Source organism: Canis aureus, chromosome 37, assembly GCF_053574225.1.
Source record: "Canis aureus isolate CA01 chromosome 37, VMU_Caureus_v.1.0, whole genome shotgun sequence".
NCBI lineage: Eukaryota > Metazoa > Chordata > Mammalia > Carnivora > Canidae > Canis > Canis aureus.
In genome coordinates this window covers 15,673,377-15,692,046 of record NC_135647.1, presented here as the reverse complement: position 1 = coordinate 15,692,046, position 18,670 = coordinate 15,673,377, and the positions used below count along the sequence as shown (strand labels likewise).

General features: G+C 43.9%; 1 protein-coding gene and 1 long non-coding RNA gene across 2 annotated transcripts in view; one reads left to right on the top strand and one right to left on the bottom strand.

Annotated features, from left to right (window-relative positions):
• The window catches only part of NEDD9 (neural precursor cell expressed, developmentally down-regulated 9), a 182,939-nt gene that overhangs the window by 119,016 nt on the left and 45,253 nt on the right, over positions 1-18,670 (bottom strand). The gene's annotated exons all lie outside the window — the stretch shown is intronic.
• The window catches only part of LOC144306695 (uncharacterized), a 45,932-nt gene that overhangs the window by 14,639 nt on the left and 12,623 nt on the right, over positions 1-18,670 (top strand). The window contains exon 3 of the long non-coding RNA XR_013373808.1: positions 2,935-3,320. This is a non-coding gene — a long non-coding RNA (uncharacterized LOC144306695). The remainder of the gene's footprint in view (positions 1-2,934; positions 3,321-18,670) is intronic.

Below are 18,670 nucleotides of genomic sequence, written 5' to 3'. Positions count from 1 at the left end.
CCTTATCTGGAAATAGGGTCACTGAAGATATAATCAGTTAAAATGAAGTCATACTCTCACTGGATCTCACTTTCTTCACTTGGGACACAGGAGTCGTTGGATTATCAGTTTTGGGGTGGGCAGCTCTATATTCTGCAGGAGCAGAGGTGGTGGATGGGAGAGGGAGGATTCTGAGCTCTGCACCTTGTCTTTGACCGCAGCAGTTCCAGTGATAACTAGTTTACAATTTGGAACTCTTGATAATATTTCACTTAAAAAAGCGTTTTACTGTTTAAAAAATAAAATGCAAAATTTAAATCTCCTTGCTTAGGTGATATCTTAGATCCTTTCTCGCAGCAATAGACTATGTTATAAGATTTTGCAAATGAAAGAATATGGGTTTGATGAATATATTGCCCAGATTATTCTTAAAAAAGCTTGACTTAATAAAATTTACTTTTTTTAAGGGAAGGAGATTTGATAAGATTGCCTAATGCAATTTAATTTTTAAGCCTTTTATAGATGCTTCATGTAAAACATTCAGAGATTAGAAAAGTGATCTTTGGGGGGGCACCCTATGTTAGAATTTGGGGGTTTTGAAATATGCTTACTGTCCACCTGGGGCTCTAAGACCATGTGCAAGGGAGCACTTGTGCATGAACCAGACCTTCCGATGATGAGCTCTTAAGGAGAATCACTGTAGGTGCTCATCTTTGTTTCCGCAGGACCTAGATCAGTGCCTGGTACACAGTGGGTGCTCAGTTAGCACTTATTGAATGCTAAAGTAGAGTCCCTGAGGGTCTATGGGAATTCTTGGTGAGAGGAAAGAATTAGAACTTCTTTCTAAGGGAAGGGGTGAGTGGAGTAGAATCCACAAACACAGATTAAGAGGACAGTGCTCTTGACCTAGACATGGCAGGGTTTCTGCTTGTGGAATAGTTATCTGTGGGATTGGATAAGCACAGTAGAAGAACACAGCTCTATGGCCCCCTCAGAATAGTCAAGCAAGGTTCCTGGTTCCTGGCAAATCATTTCAATTCCTACCTGGAAGCCAGTGGACTGAGTCTACATTTTTCTTCTTTCTCCCTGGATGTTTCTCTAGTTGGTATCTGATCCTTATTTTTAAGGACCCCTAATGGGATCCTTGATGGGAAAGCACCTGGGTAGCTACTAGGATAAACCAGGTTCTCCAACCTTCTCTGCCTCCCAGTCGGCCATATGCAACTGGCAATGTTCATGGCGAAGTGCCCTGGAAATCAAGAGATCTTGGTCCCAGTCCTAAGTGTGTGATTTTGGGCAATTCAACTATTTCTCAGTTCCAGTTTCATCCTGCATAAATGAAGTGTCAGACAAAATCATGTCCTCATTTCCATATCTCATATAGGTTATCACCTGGATGTGTAATTGGTGGGACACCAGGAAATGCATGATTGACCAAAAATTGTGTCCATCTTTCTCTGTCTCTGTCTCTCAGCCTGACCCTGATAGGAAATATCGGCGATATTTCCACGTGGCTGTGCCTTTGAGATAAGGCCTTGGAGGGGATGCTAAAATTGTAGTGCTATTTAATTAAAATGCACAGAAGTGAAGCATTTATCAGCTGTGCACATCAGAGATGTCACACTTTCGCTACCTGGGAGTGTCCTGAGACAGTGGAGCCTGACCTGGATCAGATTTATGGGCAAAGGTGTCAGAAAGATTCTCATCAGGGGCTGGGCAATACTATCCCAGAAGAGGAGCAGAAGGAATAGGGCAAGGGCTAAAGCCAGCTGGGTGCCCCTGGTGGTTCTGCCTAAGGGCAATTCTAGGCCGGGGCCCATTGTACTCAGTGGAGCATGGTGGCTGTCCACTCTCTGGCCACCGACAGCCCCTGACATAGAGGCCTCTTACAACTACACACTGACTAAGCTGTCTTTCTTGGGAATTGCATTTCCCTGGGCAGTGGAGCCTTGCTAAGATGTTGCTTGCCAGCCGATGGAGGCCTCTGACCACACTGGGATCCTCACAGTTCATTTTGGTAGGTAACTAAGACAGAAAGACAGAGTTAATTAAACTCTTCATAAAACAGCCCATCAGCCACCTGCTTGCAGAGCAAAAAGTCAGAGTATGTGCTGTGTTTTGGCAGAAGGATTGTGTCCTTCAGTCTCCTCTTGGGCCCCATTTAGGATTCTAACCAGGTTACCTACGAAACTTCTTTTTAGTTATGGTATATATTTTTTCCATTTGTGTAAAAACAGTAAATAAATACCAGTGGTCTCATCAGGCCAGGCCAAAGAAGAATTTGTAGGGGATTTAATACCTTAATGCATTGGACACACTTGCACTTGGCTAAACATTCCAGTTGGGTGGTTTGGCTCAATGCAAGCAATTTAAATGTTGTTGGGGTGTAGCTTTTCCAGCGACCTCGGTTCTTTCGGAATGATCCCTGGAAGGGATGGGCTTTTAAGTGAGTTGGAAATTCTCAGGTATGTTTCAGAGCTTGACAAGACAAGCCTTCTCTTTGTCTGAAATGGGTCAGACTCAGGAAAGAGAGTGAGATGAACACGGTTGTCTGTTCATCCAAGTGCACATCCAAATGTGCAGCCTGAGGGCATAGCAACAAAGTGATCCAAATTTGAAGATTTTCTACAAACATCAAGATATTCCAAAGGACAGCCAAAACCCTGACCAAGAAAAAGGGCAAGGCAATGATCATGAAATAAGTGAGGGTGGAAGTCAGAGTTATAAGTCCTTATAACTCTTCTGTGCTTAGGTAATGTCTTGCTGAGCTCATGGCTCTGATTTTTTTTCCTGGTCTTTGCCAGCAAATTTTCAGGGATCTCTTAGCAGAAGAGAGGACATTGTTTGCTGCATCTTCCACTCCTGTGGAGTTCTTGGACGCTGACTGTTTACAGGGGCTTGCAACTGCCTTTGTTTCCCATCTGGTATTAATTTTTGCTTCTTCTTCTTTACCAGGCTTTGACTCATCTCCGCCCAAACCTTCAGGTTTCCTGAAGGCTCACGTCCCAAGACATGGCGCCCCATCCAGGTAATGCAACTTGCCACAAAGAAAGAACGGTCTCTCTTCCCACCCTCGGAGAATGGAATAGTGATTTATTCAGTCATCCAAGTCAGAAATGGAGAGGTTTTCTCAGCACTTCGCTTCTTCTCACTGCCCACATCTCATCAGTGATGGGGCCTTGTCCTTTCTAGCTCCTTAAGATGTCCTGCTCTCCCCTCCCCACCATGCGGCCACATCTCAGTCACCCCCATCTTAACTCATTGTGTCGCCACTGGACCAGTGACATTTTCATCTCACATTATCTTCAAGGCAACGGAAGAGCTTTGGAAGGTTTTGACTGGTAAGTAACTCAATCACATTTCTTTGTCATAAAAATCACATGGATTAATTGGAAAGATGGCTGGCATGGAGGTGGCCTGAAATCCATTACAGAGCTGTGCTAGAATCCAGATGAGAAATGAGAGAGTCTGGATTAAGCTCATGACAGAAACAATGAAGATGAGAGCAAGTGGCTATTTAGCAAGTCAATGGATAAAGTATAATATCCGATTGGAGCTAGAAGCTGAGGGAGAAGAGGTGTTTATAATGAACATCTTGAAGATAGAAGTGGAGGAGATTGGGTAGATGATAGTACCGTTCTGAGAAAGACAAAATTAAGAATTAAGTAGCTGAGAAATGATGAATTTAATGTGACGCGTTAGGTTCCAGTCTCGTGGGGGATGTCCTGTGGGGAGAAAATCCGTAAGCAGTTATATATACAGCTGATGCTTAAATAACACAGGTTTTAACTGTTCAGGTTCACTTCTGTGCAATATTTTTTAAGACATACTTACGACTGAAGAATAAATACATTTGGAGAGTTCAAAAAAAAAAAGACGTACTTACTTATTTTAGAGAGAGAGAATGCAAATGGGAGGAGGGGCAGAGAAAGAGGGAGAAAGAAAATCTCAAGAAGACTCTGCTTTGAACGCAAAGCCCGCCTCAGGGCTTGATCTTAGGACCCTGAGATCATGACCTGAGCCGAAATGAAGAGTCAGGTGCTTAACTGACTGAGGTGCCTCCCTTATGTGGAGATTTTTTTCAATAAATAGAATACAGTACTATAGATCTTAAAACTTCTCCATCTCCATATTTACATGAACCACTTTTAAATATAATATATATATTTATTATATATAAATATAATATATATGTATGTATGTGTGTGTGTGTGTGTGTGTGTGTGTATCTCCATGCTACTACTTCTGTTTCTGTGGAGGACCCTGACTAATACAGCACAGAATGAAAGAAAAGAAAAGGAAAAAACATCAGAAGGAAGGGAGAGTGAAAGAAAGGTGTGGGATGAACGGGTCCTCAATAGCCTACGTGCTTTGAAGACAAAGGGAGAGGGCGGGTGACCGTCTGACTGTCTGTAATATCTGATGACATCAATGACTCATCAATGTTATGTAACTAGAATCAGCCTTCAGACTTTGCTGTCTTGGAGGTTTTGTCTCATAAAAGCAGGACTTCCTAGCTTGGCTTGTTTTCTCGTTACTTAGGAGCCGTTGCTAGCATAAGGTCATGCTTAGAAAATTGAACCCCTCAGTAAGATTACTCAGAGACTTGGCTGTTGCTTTTTCTCTGGCCATTTTATCTTTAGGTTGAAAAAAGAAGAAACAGCTCACTTTTCTAAAGTGACATTACACATCACTTTGAAATATGCCCTATGGGCCAGCCCTAAGATCTGGTGTTTTTTTTTTTTGTTGTTGTTTGTTTGTTTTATTTTATACTCACAAAAGAGGAGCTTTTATTTTTTTAAAAAATGGCAAAATTTTTTTTCTTTGTTTTACTCTAAAGATCTTTGGTAACCCAGCTTTTAGGAAACTTCTTGATGAATAGAAGCTGAGACAGAGGGGAGAATTTGCCCAGTTCATACCCAGTTCGTTTCTGACCCAGCGATGGGATAGCCTCAGAAACCACTGAGTGATTTAAATGAGAGGTTTATTGGGCATGTAGAATTTATTTTGTTTTTGCTCTATTTTTTTAATAATCTTTTCCATTATAATATTAAAGTGGTAGTGATAAACCGTTTTTTAAAAAAATATTTTATTTATTTATTCATGACACACACACACACACACACACACACAGACACAGGCAGAAGGAGAAGCAGGCTCCATGCAGGAAGCCCAATGTGGGACTCGATCCCAGGTCTCCAGGATCACACCTTGGGCCAAAGACGGCGCTAAACTGCTGAGCCACCCGGGCTGCCCAATAAACCGTTTTATTTGTGGTTGTGGCAGACGCCATTTGAAACATTTCCCCAACTCAGAAGGATGCCCCCGGTTGTCCTGCTCACTCAGGAAGGTGGGTTCCAGATTTCGGTGTGAACAGCATGGTCAGGCTTTATAAAGTTCACAGCTTCCTGGACATGAGATGAGCACCTGACCGAACATTAGACTCAAAGTCCTCCACCCCCACCCCACCCCCACCTCCAGACACACTGAGTCACTCACACAGCCCCTCTCCACGTGTGAACTTGGAAGCATGACTGCATGTCTACCTCTAGCATCATGAGCAGTGGCCTTGTCTTTACAATGAACTACTTCCTTTCCTTTCCCACTAGAGCTTGCCACCCCACACCATGCTGGAGTTGACCTGTATTTTATTTAATCCATACAGCCAAAAATGTCCTAATGTATTCAGTTAAAATAACATAAAAACATTCTGTCCTTGGGTTGTATAATAAAAACTCAAGGGGCGCCTGGGTGGCTCCATAGGTTAAGCGTCTGCCTTTGGCTCAGGTCATGGTCTGGGGTCCTAGGATTGAGCCCCGCGTCGTGCTCCCTGCCCAGTGGGGAGTCTCCTTCTCCCTCTCCCACTTATACTCTCTCTCTTTCTCTCTCAAATAACAAATAAATAATCTTTAAAAAAAAAAAACCTCAAGTTTAAGAATTTCAATGATAACAGCCATGGACATTCAGTGGGGAACTCAGTGTTTTTATTAAAAACCACCCATACTCTCTCACCCCTTCCTTATTCCAGGAAAGCCCCAGGATCTGGTGGCAAACAGCGACTGCCACACCCTTTACAATTGTTGGCAGAGTGTGGTTAGCACAATGCTTATGACAGGTGATTTATCTGAATCTGTCAGGATTACACGGGCATAGATCCATTCCCAGCAATGCCATTTGCAGACGTGTATGCTGTAGGTACACTTGTACAAAAAAATGTAACAGATACACTTGCACAGGGGCAAAAAGACCTAGCACAAGGGCCCTTGGTAAAGCATTGTTGGTAAGAGCACCCGAAATATCTGTTAATGTAGAATTGATTAGATAAATCATGTGAACCTGCACTTTTGGTGTATTATGATGTGAAAAAATGAATAAGGTGCTCGTGTGGGGAAAGAACTCTAAGATACGACGTAAGTGTCAAGAGCAAGGTACAGACCAGTGGGGTTCTCAGGTTATCATTTGGGGGATGATGACATCTCTTCGAATTTGCTCATATGTGTATACATCGAAAAAAAAAAACCTCTGGAAAAAGAAGGAATAAGTTCATGCCAGTGGTTTATTTGTGCGTGTGTGTGCGTGTGTGTGGCAGGGGTGCGGAGAAGCAGGCTGCTTAGATGGGAGACAGGCGTAGGAAGAACGCTTTCACTGCATAATTCTTACAAGATTTTTTTTAAAAAATGCTATACTATGTGTTGTCAACTATTCAAAAGAAAGAGAGAGAGGGAGAGGAGGGCGAGAAGGAAGCGATTCCATGGCTATCAACAGAGACAAACCTTTATTTCATCAGACTCTTAGCTGATTATTCTTAGTTAGTAAAGAAAATATTTGGGACTGTTGTTTCTTGAGGAAAAAAACACAAAACGAAAAAAAAAAACCCAACCCACTGACACTCAGGGACAGGGTCTGGCTGTGGCCATAGCATCGTGGCTTCGTGGCTTCCTCCCTCATCACGCCCCACTATCCCCCGGTGTCAGGAATCAGGGAAGGCCTAGAACCTCCACCATCTCCAGCTACGTCCACTTCATACAACAGCCTTTCCTTTGAGGGATGAGGATGAGAGGAACTCGAAACTGTGAAACATTGTAGAAAGGAGACTGGAAATTCCTTCCCTGTGGATAAAGTCTACTCTTCCTCAATATTCAGCCCTGGAGGACAGGCTTAAAATATCACTGTGTCTGAGAGAGAGGGAGAAAACAGTGACTCAAAACTCACACTAAGGTATAGAAACCTTAAATTGCTATTTCCTTTAAGATAGATGTTCATAAGGGAGCAGGTTTCTCAGCCTCATTACCCATGATAGGGCCTGAAGAAAACAACGTGCGAGTTTATTTGGACTGCCGCAGGTACTGTTGGGGACATATAGGAACCTCTGGGTAAATTTGAACTTCAGATAAACAGTGAATGATTTGTATACCAAAAATACATACTACAAATTATGCTCAGGATCATTCATTATTTACCTGAAATTCAACTTTATTTTTTACTTATTTTTAAAAAATATTTTATTTATTTATTCATAAGAGACACACAGAGAGAGGTAGAGACACAGGCAGAGGGAGAAGCAGGCTCCATGCAGGGAGCCCGATGCGGGACTCGATCCTGGGACTCCAGGATCATGCCCTGGGCCAAAGGCAGGTGCTTAACCACTGAGCCACCAGGCGTCCCTGAAATTCAACTTTAATTGGGTGTCCTGTATTTTTATTTTGCTAAACACTTCAAGCAGGTCCTGGGAGACTGGCCTGCAGGAGTGGAATCTCTATGGAATCTCTGCAGAGTGGAACCCTCTGCGGGTTAATGCACGGGTGGAAAAGGCCCATTTGTCCTCATCATTTCAAGGAAATGACAAGCAAACACCCCCTCATCCAAGAGCCAAGTCAGACGCCCCTGACTGCAGGTTCCAAGCATGACATCCACCTCGACTTTTCCACCATCCTAATGGATGGACGTCATCCGGTCTACACTACTGCTATGGGTCTCATGGATGAAACACCAGTGCCCCTTCTCCATGGACAGGGGACACATCCTGCTCTGCCAGCAGAAGGACTTTGGCTTCATGTTTCTAACAGAAATATGAATTTGTGCCGATCTTCCGAATTTTCTCATCTGGCCTGCCCATGCTCAGAGCTTAATCCTCCAGTGTATTAAACGGAGTCAAGAAATCTCCAATAACCAGAGTGTCGTTCCAGGAAGCCCCTTCCACGTTTCGGGGTGAGCCTGGAAGGTGGTGGTCACCCAATGAGCATGACGTTAGGACAAAGGAGAGGAGACCATCAGGACACCGTTTCACCTGTGCAGCGGGGTGACTCTGCTGAAGCATGCTCTCCCATGAGCAGAGACCGTCTCTCCAGTGACGAGGTGGCCGGCTCAGGTGCCAGGACCCCTGACAGAGGAAGAGAGCGAGCACAGATCATGCCCATGGAATACTGCTCAGGTTCCTTCCCTGTCAAGGAGGAAAACCTTGCACCTGGGAAGACCACTGGGAATGTTGGTCCTCAGGTTACTTGCAGTCTCCGTGCGTAGCCAGCTCTGTGATTACAACACACGCAAGGCCCTATGACATAATGACCCGGTTCCCAACAGCTCCCCTCCCAGTGGGAAGAGGTGTGTAAACTCCATAGACGCTAGGCCTGTCTTTTCTGAACCTTGTTCCTTCTGGAGTTGAGTTCTTGGTGAGTTGACAGTCTGGCCATCTTCTGAATCATCCAGAGGATTGAGGTACATTGTAAATAGGGTTTGGCCTTCTGGAAGAGCTGGGCTCATAGAAGAACAATTAAAAACAACAGCTGTGCCAGAATCAGGGCCTCAGTGGAGGAATTGGCTCTGGCTGTCTCCTGAAGCTGCAGCTCATCAAATAAAAGCCAAAGCCACTAGGCCCAGTGGTTCGAGTGGCCACTGAGGTCACGGCTCCGAGGCACCGACTTCTCCACGTATGCCGTGAGGGCATGGCTAGGTACGTTGCAGCACAGAGACAGATTTTAAACTACCATGAACCCAGTGAGGTTTGTAGGGCAGACACACAATTGCTTGCAAACAAATGGCAGGCACAATGGGCAGCGTTTCAGGTTTCTCTGCAGATTTTCTTTTGGGGCTCTCCAGGGAGCTAAGAGAAACTCAAGTCTGAAACTCTAACCTGCCTCTGCCATTTTTTTCCCCTTACACTAGATCTGGGCCTCAGGAGATCTTCTGGAGCATTTGCTGAATTCTAATGGGACCTAGCCCTCCAAATATTATTCTTCTTATGGTTTGCTGACATTTTTTCCTGGAAACACATCATACTGAGATGTCTTGTACTCTTTGTTTTCCCAGACTATTTGAAAGCTAAAGAATGCAGACATCCAACATTTGGGCTGATCCAAGTTTTTCATGATCTAGCCAAGGTGGGCAAAGATTCCAGGGAAGGCCAAGGATTTTTTAGACTACCTGCATTAGAATCACTGGAAATGCCTGTTTAAGATCCTGATTCTTAGGATCTGTTCTAGAGCTATCTACTACATCCCTGTGGAGGAGGTCTGGGAACCTGCATTTTTCATAATCCCACCCGCCCGCCCTCCCCTCACCCCCATTTCCAGTTGATTCCTGTGTGCACTAAAATGAAGAGGCATTTGTAGAAGTGAAAGAGTCTTAGATAAGCAGCCAAAACACTGGAGTTTAAGTCCATTTACTCCCAGGCTGGTCTTGGGCAAGCTACTTATGAACCACCAGCCTCATTTCCCCACCTGTAAAAATGGATATCTTATTCTATAGGAGTTATATGTTTTTCTCTTTGAGGATTAAATGAGGTAAGGCATATGACAAGGCTGGCAAATACTGAGCTCTTGCTAGCTATTAGTACACTTACCCTATGAGAGAGAGAAAAGGGAGGGTGCACTCAAGCCATCTTTGTAGACCTTGAGATGTATGTGCTTTGCAGCACTTTTCAAAGGCTCCTTTGTCACTCCTTTTGGATGGACACAGAACATGGAGACTTACCCACCAAGTGGCTTTTCTACCTGCTAAGGCCCTACTAACATACCCAGGAGTGGGGGATATCGTGCTATTGGGAAGACGAGGTGATAAGTGGACACTTTCAGAAAAGCAGCTCTGGGCTCATATAAATATGAAATAAGTTAGCTAAAAGCATATGGTGGAAGTGGTGTCTTTACAGGTGTGTCCTCAATGGGGGTGGGGCCACATGCTCTAAATCACTGACTTACCAAGGATCATTACATCCCCCAGGGCACTCTGGCCAATGTCTGGGAACATTTTTGATTGTCACAACTGGGAGATACTACTGGTATCCAGTGGGCAGAGGCTAAGGATACTGTGTTATAACCATCTCATGGTGCACAGGACAGTTTCTCACACAGAGAATTATCTGGCTTCCAGTGTTACTAGTACCCCAGTTTAGAAACCTGCTCTAACACAGAAGACTGAGTCATGGGTGACAGAAAGAGGCCTCCAGGCCATTAAACACCTTCCAAGTGACAACCTCCTGCTACTATATTGAAAAGTCTTACAGATGAATGACGGGACCCAGCATCCTGCAAGCTGGCTGGTCACCATTAACCACTCCCCATGTCCCCTGCTCAATGGAGCCAGTTTCCTGCTCATTTCCACAATGAAATGAGGGGGGAAGCATTCCTAGGGCTTTAGAGGAGAGAGTGTTGCTCTCCACAGGAGAGGGAGGAGGCCGCCTTGCTCCTGGCAGTTGTCTCGTTTCTTACCGGGAGGGTAGGGCAGTGAGAAGCAACTGAGAGGCCACACTGTCCGACAGGGCTTGCCCCTCTAAGGAGCTCAGTGCAGGCCCCAGGAGAAGTACCTCCCAGCCCTATGAGGGATGCCAGGAGGGCACTCAGCATTCGGGGATGTGATCAGATCCAAATGGCCCCTGGTTTATGAGAACCCTTTGCTAATATCTTACTTACTCCCCTATGTGATCCTCTGCTTCACTCCATGGACTTCTCCCAGTGCTTCCAGTTTGGTTTCTTGGTTAACCAGCTCTCTGGCTTTATTCCCTCCACTTGATCCCCTGCTTCTTCATGTCTCCTCTTTCCTGACATGACTTGTTCTCTGGGGCTGTAACCTCTGGGAACCACTCTCTTTGGTTGCCTGGGCTCCTCCTGCACAGGCTGCCCTGTGCTCAGGCCTGGCTTCCTAGTTGTCTTTCTTCCTGCTCTACCCACGTGCCCTGGAATCTCTTTAGCATTCTTATGGCATGCTGTCTTCCTGCTTGCAGGACCATCATCATGGTGTGAATGATCATGCTCAGAAGGACCCCAGGCTGGGCTTAAAGCCTTTGCTGTCACCATATTAAAATTCTGAATGGTTTCTTCGTTGGAGTTATATTTTGTAAGTGGATTCTGTTGGGACAATAGAGCACACACAGAACAGAGAAGATGCTTACACTATGCATGTCTGCCTTTTCTCACCATTCCATTCTTGCCGTGAACGCAGGATTCCAGTGGGCTCACAGTGTGTGGCAGTTGTTGGAGATTCAAAGTAAATGCTGCGAGGTGAGTGTGCTTTGTCTACCAGCGGGTGAGCCAGGGAGTGGGAGGGACAACGGCTGCCCCCAGAGGCCATGCTTTCCTTTTGAACTCAAACTCGCTTCCAACACAGAAAGGAAGGGATGGCATGCTAAGAAACACCAATGACCAAGAAACCCTTTGTCCTCTCTTACTCATGTTGCTTCTCTGCACTGGCCAACCACTAGCTCCTTTTCTTTCTATCCTTCCTTACTCAAAGGTAAAGACTGCTAGTACAATGTGCACAATCAAGAGATGACATAAAAGCAGCTGAGTTAGTGTTGTGCAGCTTTTCCAGTGTTATGGTAAGAACAAAATATGCAAATTGTGTAATTTTGGTGATTAGCATATGAGTTAAATGCCCTTATATTTGCATTTAAAACCAGCACCGCACAATGTAGAGATGAAAGGTAAGATTTCATGCTAATAATTTAAAATTTAAATTTTCCTTTACTTAGAGTGGCATGAAATAGCAAATTAAAAAAAAAATAAAAAAAATAAAACAAGCCATGACAAGTGAAAAGAGAGACTGTGGATGAAAGGAAGGAAGCTTTTATTTTATGGTACCTCTAATGGCTCCCTTCTTTTGCTTTTTAAAAAAAGGGTGCCCACATTTCCACTTCGCACTGAGCTCCACCTGTATGCTTCTATTTCCTTTTTTTTTTTTTTTTTTTTTCTTTTTTCTGTATGCTTCTATTTCCTAAGGCCAGAACCAGTGTCTCTTTGTTGGTAGACTGTGCTCAAGCTATAGGAATCCTTTAGCCTCTGTGCCCAGAGAACAGGCAGTGTCTGGGAATGGATGTTCCCTGGGAGCAGCGCTGAACCAATGGCTGACAGATTCAGAGGTATAAATTCTGCAGCTCCTGTGTCACCCCTCCAGGACAGCTTTGGAAGGGGGCCGACACTGACTCCAGGCTCCCCTGTGGTTACCAAGCCTGCCACTCTAGGACTTTGTTTGGTAACACACCTTTGCCTGCTCCTTGCCTTCATGGTTCTCCTGCTTTACCAGTTTTTCCTGGGGAGATTTCTGAAATAATCACTTTTACTCAACCTAAAGCAGCTTCTCTATGTTTCCTGAAACCTGAGGCCTTGCCAGCTGAGACATTTTTTTTTAAATTTTATTTATTTATTTGGGAGAGACAGTGTGCACAAACAAGTATGGGGAGACGGAGAGAGGGTCAAGCAGACTCCATGAGCACAGAGTCCATTGTGGAGCTCAATCCTAGGACCCTGAGATTATGACTCAAGCCACGGTCAAGCATTCAACTGATTGAGCCACCTAGACACCCCAGCTGAGACATTTGAGTATGCTGTAGACAAGCTCACCTTTCCTTCCCAGTTCTGTCTCTGCCAAGGCCATGCATGGTTTTTGTGAGGTGTCAGTGGTAGCCTGTGATCAGGTCATGTGGCAGGAAACCCAACTACAGACATGCCCAAAGGCGTCTTCTATATGTGTTGGTTTCTGAGGTTTATACTGAAACTTTTGATACAAAAATCTTTCTGTGCTAGTTAGAGGGAATTGGGAAGCACTTTGGAGAACTGGCCCATCACAGGACACTCTACCACCAAGCTATGTTCTGGGCAGATATGGGCTGAGACTGGATGAGAGAAGACTGGATATCTCAGACCTCAGACAAATGTTCTTTTTTGACCTACTGAGCCTCTTGATGCCACAATGTCCCTAGCTCTTCCTGCTTTGGTAGAGAGGAGAATAAAATTTATCAACAACAGTCTTCATTTTACCTTTTTAAATTAGTCATAATCTGTTCTGTGAAAATTAGGCTGGAACCAAAACAAAAGTTAATAAAATGGGAAAAAGAGAGTCTCTTCAACAAATGGCGTTGGGAAAAGTGAACAGCCACATGCAAAAGAATGAAACTGGACTGCTTTCTTACACGATACACAAAAATAAACTCAAAATGGATTAAAAACCTAATGTGAGACTTGAAACCATAAAATTCCTAGAAGAAAACATAGGTAGTAATTTCTTTGACATCAGCCATAGAAACATTTTTCTGGATGGGTCTCCTCTGGCCAGGCTAACAAAAGCAAAAATAAACTATTGGGAGTATATCAAAATAAAAACTTTTTTACAGTGAGAGAAACCACCCACAAAACAAAAGGGTAACTTACAGAATGGGAGAAGATACTTGCAAATGATATATCTTATAAGGGGTCATTATCCAAAATATATAAAGAACTGCTACAACTCAATACCCCCCAAATGAATAATCTGATGAAAAATAGGGAGAGGACCTGAATAGACATTTCTCTAAAGAAGATATACAGATGGCTAACAGGCACATGAAAAGATGTTCAACATCACTCACCAGCAGGGAAATGCAAATCAAAACCACAATGAGATATCACTTCACACCTGCCAGAATGGCTAAGATTGGCAACACAAGAAACAACAGGTGTTGGCAAGGATGTGGAGAAAAAGGAACCCTCGTGCCCTGTTGGTGGGAATGCAAACTGGGTGCAGCCATTGTGGACAACAGTATGGAGGTTCCTCAAAAAATTAAAAATAGAATTACCATATCATCCAGTAATTCCACTATTGGGTATTTACCGAGAGAAAATGAAAACACTAATTCACCGATAAGCGAATGAGTAAAGATGTGGCATATATATATATATATGGAATATTATTCAGACATATAAAATGAAATATTGTCTTGCAATGCCATGGAGGGAGCTAGAAGGTATAATGAATGCTAAGTGAAATAAGCAAGTCGGAAAAAGACAATTACACTATGATTTCACTCATATGTGGAATTTAAGAAACAAAACAAACAAAAAGGAGATAAGAAACAGACTCTTAAATACAGAGAACAAACTGATGGTTTCCAGAGGGGAGGTGGAAGGGGTGGGGGAAATGAATGAAACAGATAAAGGGGATTAAGCATACATTTACCATGACGAGCACTGAAAAATGTACAGAACTGTTGAGTAACAACATTGTATACCTGAAACTAATATAAAACTGTATATTAATTATACTTTTTTTAAAAAAAAGTCTTCATCTTTTTCTACTCATCTAGGTAAATGGTTACCTGAGCAATCTTGGAGTGCCTTTTCGCCTTCTCTGCCTGGAGAATTTTTATCTGTATTCCAAAATTCAACACAAATGCAAATTGCCTCTCTTCCCATGCCACATAATGTCTCAACTTAGGTATTTGTGTGTATATTTACCATCCACCACCCTTAGATTATTGAGACCTTGAATCCGAATCTTTATTTTATTAATTTTTGAAGTCTCACTGCTTTGTGCAACACTTGGCACATGATTGATCTCAAAAGTGTTTGATTAGATAACCATAATGGCGGCTGGTATGAGCCCTGCACTATGCTAAGTACTTGACATGCGTTATTGTCTGCCCTCTTCACACCAGCACAACTAGTACCTATGAGGTGGGTACTGGCATCTTCTTTTTACAGTTGGGGAAACTGAGGGCTGGGAAAGTTAAGGAACTTGTCTGAGCTCAGGAATAGAGTGGAGTCAGACCCAGGTTGGCTAGCACCAGAGCCTGTACCGTTCACCGCGGAGTGAATGAAGTCGGTGAATAGGTATTTCCAAGGCTGTCAGGAAAAGTGTTCATTAGAAAGACTTGTCTGTACAACAGCCTCTTAATTAAACAGTACAGCCAAGTTCCTTACATGAAAAAGAACCCATTTTTACCTCCCAGCTCTGTACGGAACAGTTTTCATTTTCACTAGCGTCTCCCAAGTCCCCCAAGCTTGGTTATCAGACAGTCTTGTTGCACAAGTATTTGTGCTCCTGTGTAAGTTAAAAGCAATACAGAAACCGAGCACAGCTGCAGATCCAGGCTGCTCTCAGCTCCTGATTACAGCTTGTTGCAGGACTCCACCAAAGTTGCATCGTGTGTTTCTAGCACATAAGAAATTCTTGAGAGTGGTACTGATACACCAATTAAAGACACTGGTATTTTTGCCCTCTGGGGAAGACAAGGAAAAGGAATTTATTTTGTTGAAAAACACTTTCTCGATTCTACTTGACTCTTGTTTATTCACAAGGATATATCGAAGCATTGCCAAAGAATATGACACCATGTTTGAGTTATCTGAACATGCTGGACGTGCATAGCCTAATGGTGATGTTTTACAGTGCATTTCTTTTCAATCCAATGTGGATTCTTTTATTTTTTTTAAGTCACAAAAGTTCAATAGCTTCCCTGCCCCTGCCTTCCTTCCAGCCTTCATCACTGAGAATGTGGGAGCACATGGGTAGCTGTCTACAGCTTGGTCAAGACTGTTGGCTTGCCTGGGGTCTGGTTGATCCTTATTCCTGGGGTTTCTTGCTTCCATGTCCACTCAGGAACCAAGGGGTTCTGTCTGGACCTGAGGATGACTAGGTTGCAAAAGCATAAGTAATGGAATCAGAAAGGAGGAAAGGTTTATGAGAACCACAAAAAAAGAGAGAAAGAGGAAGGGTTGTGTAGGAGGAAGAGGAATGAATTGACAGTTGGGAGATTTGTGTTTTAGGCAGGGTGACCACCTAATTTATTATCTAAACTAGGACTTTTTTTTGAGAGTGAGAGGGATTACCATATATAAGTGTGTTGGGTCAAGAGACACAGATGGAGACTGTCCTGGTATGGTGTGGCCACCACAACCAGCTGTCTAACCTGCAGGTATCTCTAGGTCTCAAGTTCTTACAATGTGCTCAGTGGTGCTAGAGATGCCCACTAACTAAATAGTTCTGGGAAATGAGTGTGTTAGGAGGTGGTTGATTGTGACCAGTGACTGGAGGCAGACAGCACTAGCATTTTGTGCCCAGAATCTGGAAATGCTATATATCCTGCTATGAGCCACGAGACCATTCCTATGATGAAGAACCATCCCACCCAAAGTGTTAAAACCATCCCCACTGAGCAACACTGACTGAAAGAATGGGTTTTGAGTTCTTATACATAAAGAATTTTAGAGGGCTCCAGTTATCCCGGACAACTTTTGATGGTGCCAGACCATTGGGCAGAATTTCCAGATGGAGCAGGTTGGTTTCGATAGCCCTTAGATAAAAGCAAAGAACAGAAGTCACCCCAGAAGACATGGTGCAACTCATCCTCACCCTAAAGTAGAGTAGACAAAGTATTTTATGGGGTGGTTTTTCTTTTCTCTCAATGTCAACAGAATTACTGAGTAATTGTCTTCATTTATTGGTGAGATGATGGACGCTGTCCCTCAAAAGAGAAAAACACCTTGAGCTAAATCTAACCTGCAAGTATGCAGCTAACATAGTGGTCCTTTGTCTCTGCTTTGCCTTCTATGGTAAACTTGGACTTCTCCTGAGTTTGGTTCCATTCATTTCGGCCAGAAGTGTGTAGCAAGTAAACATTTCACCAGTCCCTGGAATGGGAGATTCAACTTTACCGTGAATTAGTGGCCCCAGGGGAAGCAGGCCAAGGGCTTCCTCTCCAGAAGATGCCTCTTAAAAGGAAAGGGGTCATTGACAACACCCAAAGGAGGCTGTGGCCATAAATATTTCAGAATTTGGCTTCCTTTGCATCTTAAATAATGAAAAACATTTGCTTGTTTAAGACCTCTAAGACTACCAATCTTTGCATTTCACCTCTAGCATGTTGCTTTGGAATTCCATGGTGAGGTACAAGCATGACGTCATGGTCAGGAGCAATGCACACACGGAAGGCCTTGCCTGGGTCAGAGAGAAGTGCTAAGGTCTCAGGAGGGCCCAAAGACAAATACACACATGCGACCTGGACATGTCAGCGACCTATACGATGGCAAACATCTTTATGACTTTGGTCCTGGGAAGAGAGACCCAGCCTGGGATTAGAATTTATAGCTGACAAGCTGCTGATGAGGCAGTAATGGCCATTTAGTACATGAATGGTCACTTTGGGAACAGGCGGCTTAGCACACCAGGCTGAAAATCTCAGAGTGAAGCTGGGGCCAACCCCATTCACCTTTGCTGGGATAAGTTAACTCACCCACAGTCTGCCCCTTGGGCCTTTTCTCTGCCTTCCTTTGGATTTATAGCCCTCCCTGCAGTTCTTTAGGGCTTTGACACACATGACAATTTAGCATCAAGGGAATTCTCAAGACTGGGGGAAGAATATCTTTCTTGGCTATAAATGTCACTCTGACATTCTTCTCATCTGTAATGTCTCAAGAGCACTTGAAATGTGCACGGCCTGCCCCCTGCAGAGTCCACACCTTCTAAGAGCTCACGACTTCCTGAACCTATGTTGCTCACAAGAGTGCTTACAGATGTCTCTCCCACCCCAAAACATCAGCCAACTTTGGTGCAGTAATTCTCAACTGGGAGCAGTTGTGTCCCCCCTTAGGGACATTTGGCAATGTCTCAAGACATTTCTGATGGGCACAAGTGGGAGAAGGGTGTTGCTAGGATGTAGGAGATAAGAGTCCAGAGGGGCTTCTAAACACACTACAATGCAGGGGACGGCCCCCCACAACAAACAAGGATCCAGCCGACAGCATCAGGAGTGCCAAGGTTGAGAAATCCCGCATTAGGGCAGGAATAGACCACCTCTGCACAGGCCAACAAAGTGATTGTCCGAACTTGCACTATCCAGCAGAGCTTTGGGGGATAATGGAAATGCTGAATATCTATGCTACCCAACAAGGTAGCCACGGGATACATGTGGTTATTGAGCACTTGAAATGTGGGCTGAGGAATGGAATTTTAAATTTTACTTAATTTTAATTAATTAAATTGTGATCATCCCATACAGTTAATGATTATTATACTAGACAGGGCAGGTCCAGAAAGGGGAGCTTAGAAGCACTGAGATAGCCTGCCCTAGCCAGTTATCTACTCTGCTGGTTCACAATTAAAATTCCACAGTTAGACACTCCTTCTTTAGCTAAGACTTTGACCCATACTGATATGACATTACCCTGAAAGGGGGATAACCTTTAACTTATAAAGACTTGATGCTGATTTAATATGACTAATGCACCTGGATGATGTTCTTACAGGAACCCAGAGCGCCGAGGGAGGGACACCATGATGAGCCTGAGCTGCAGTCTAGGGGAAGGGAGGTATCTAGAGTAAGTTGGAGACCCGAAAGCATGGGCTAGAGGTAGCAACAGCAACATCTGCTTACTTTAATCATCGAAATTCAGTTTGTGAAGAGAGGCCACATGCTCCCAGTTCTCATTCAGACACACGTTCTATGGAA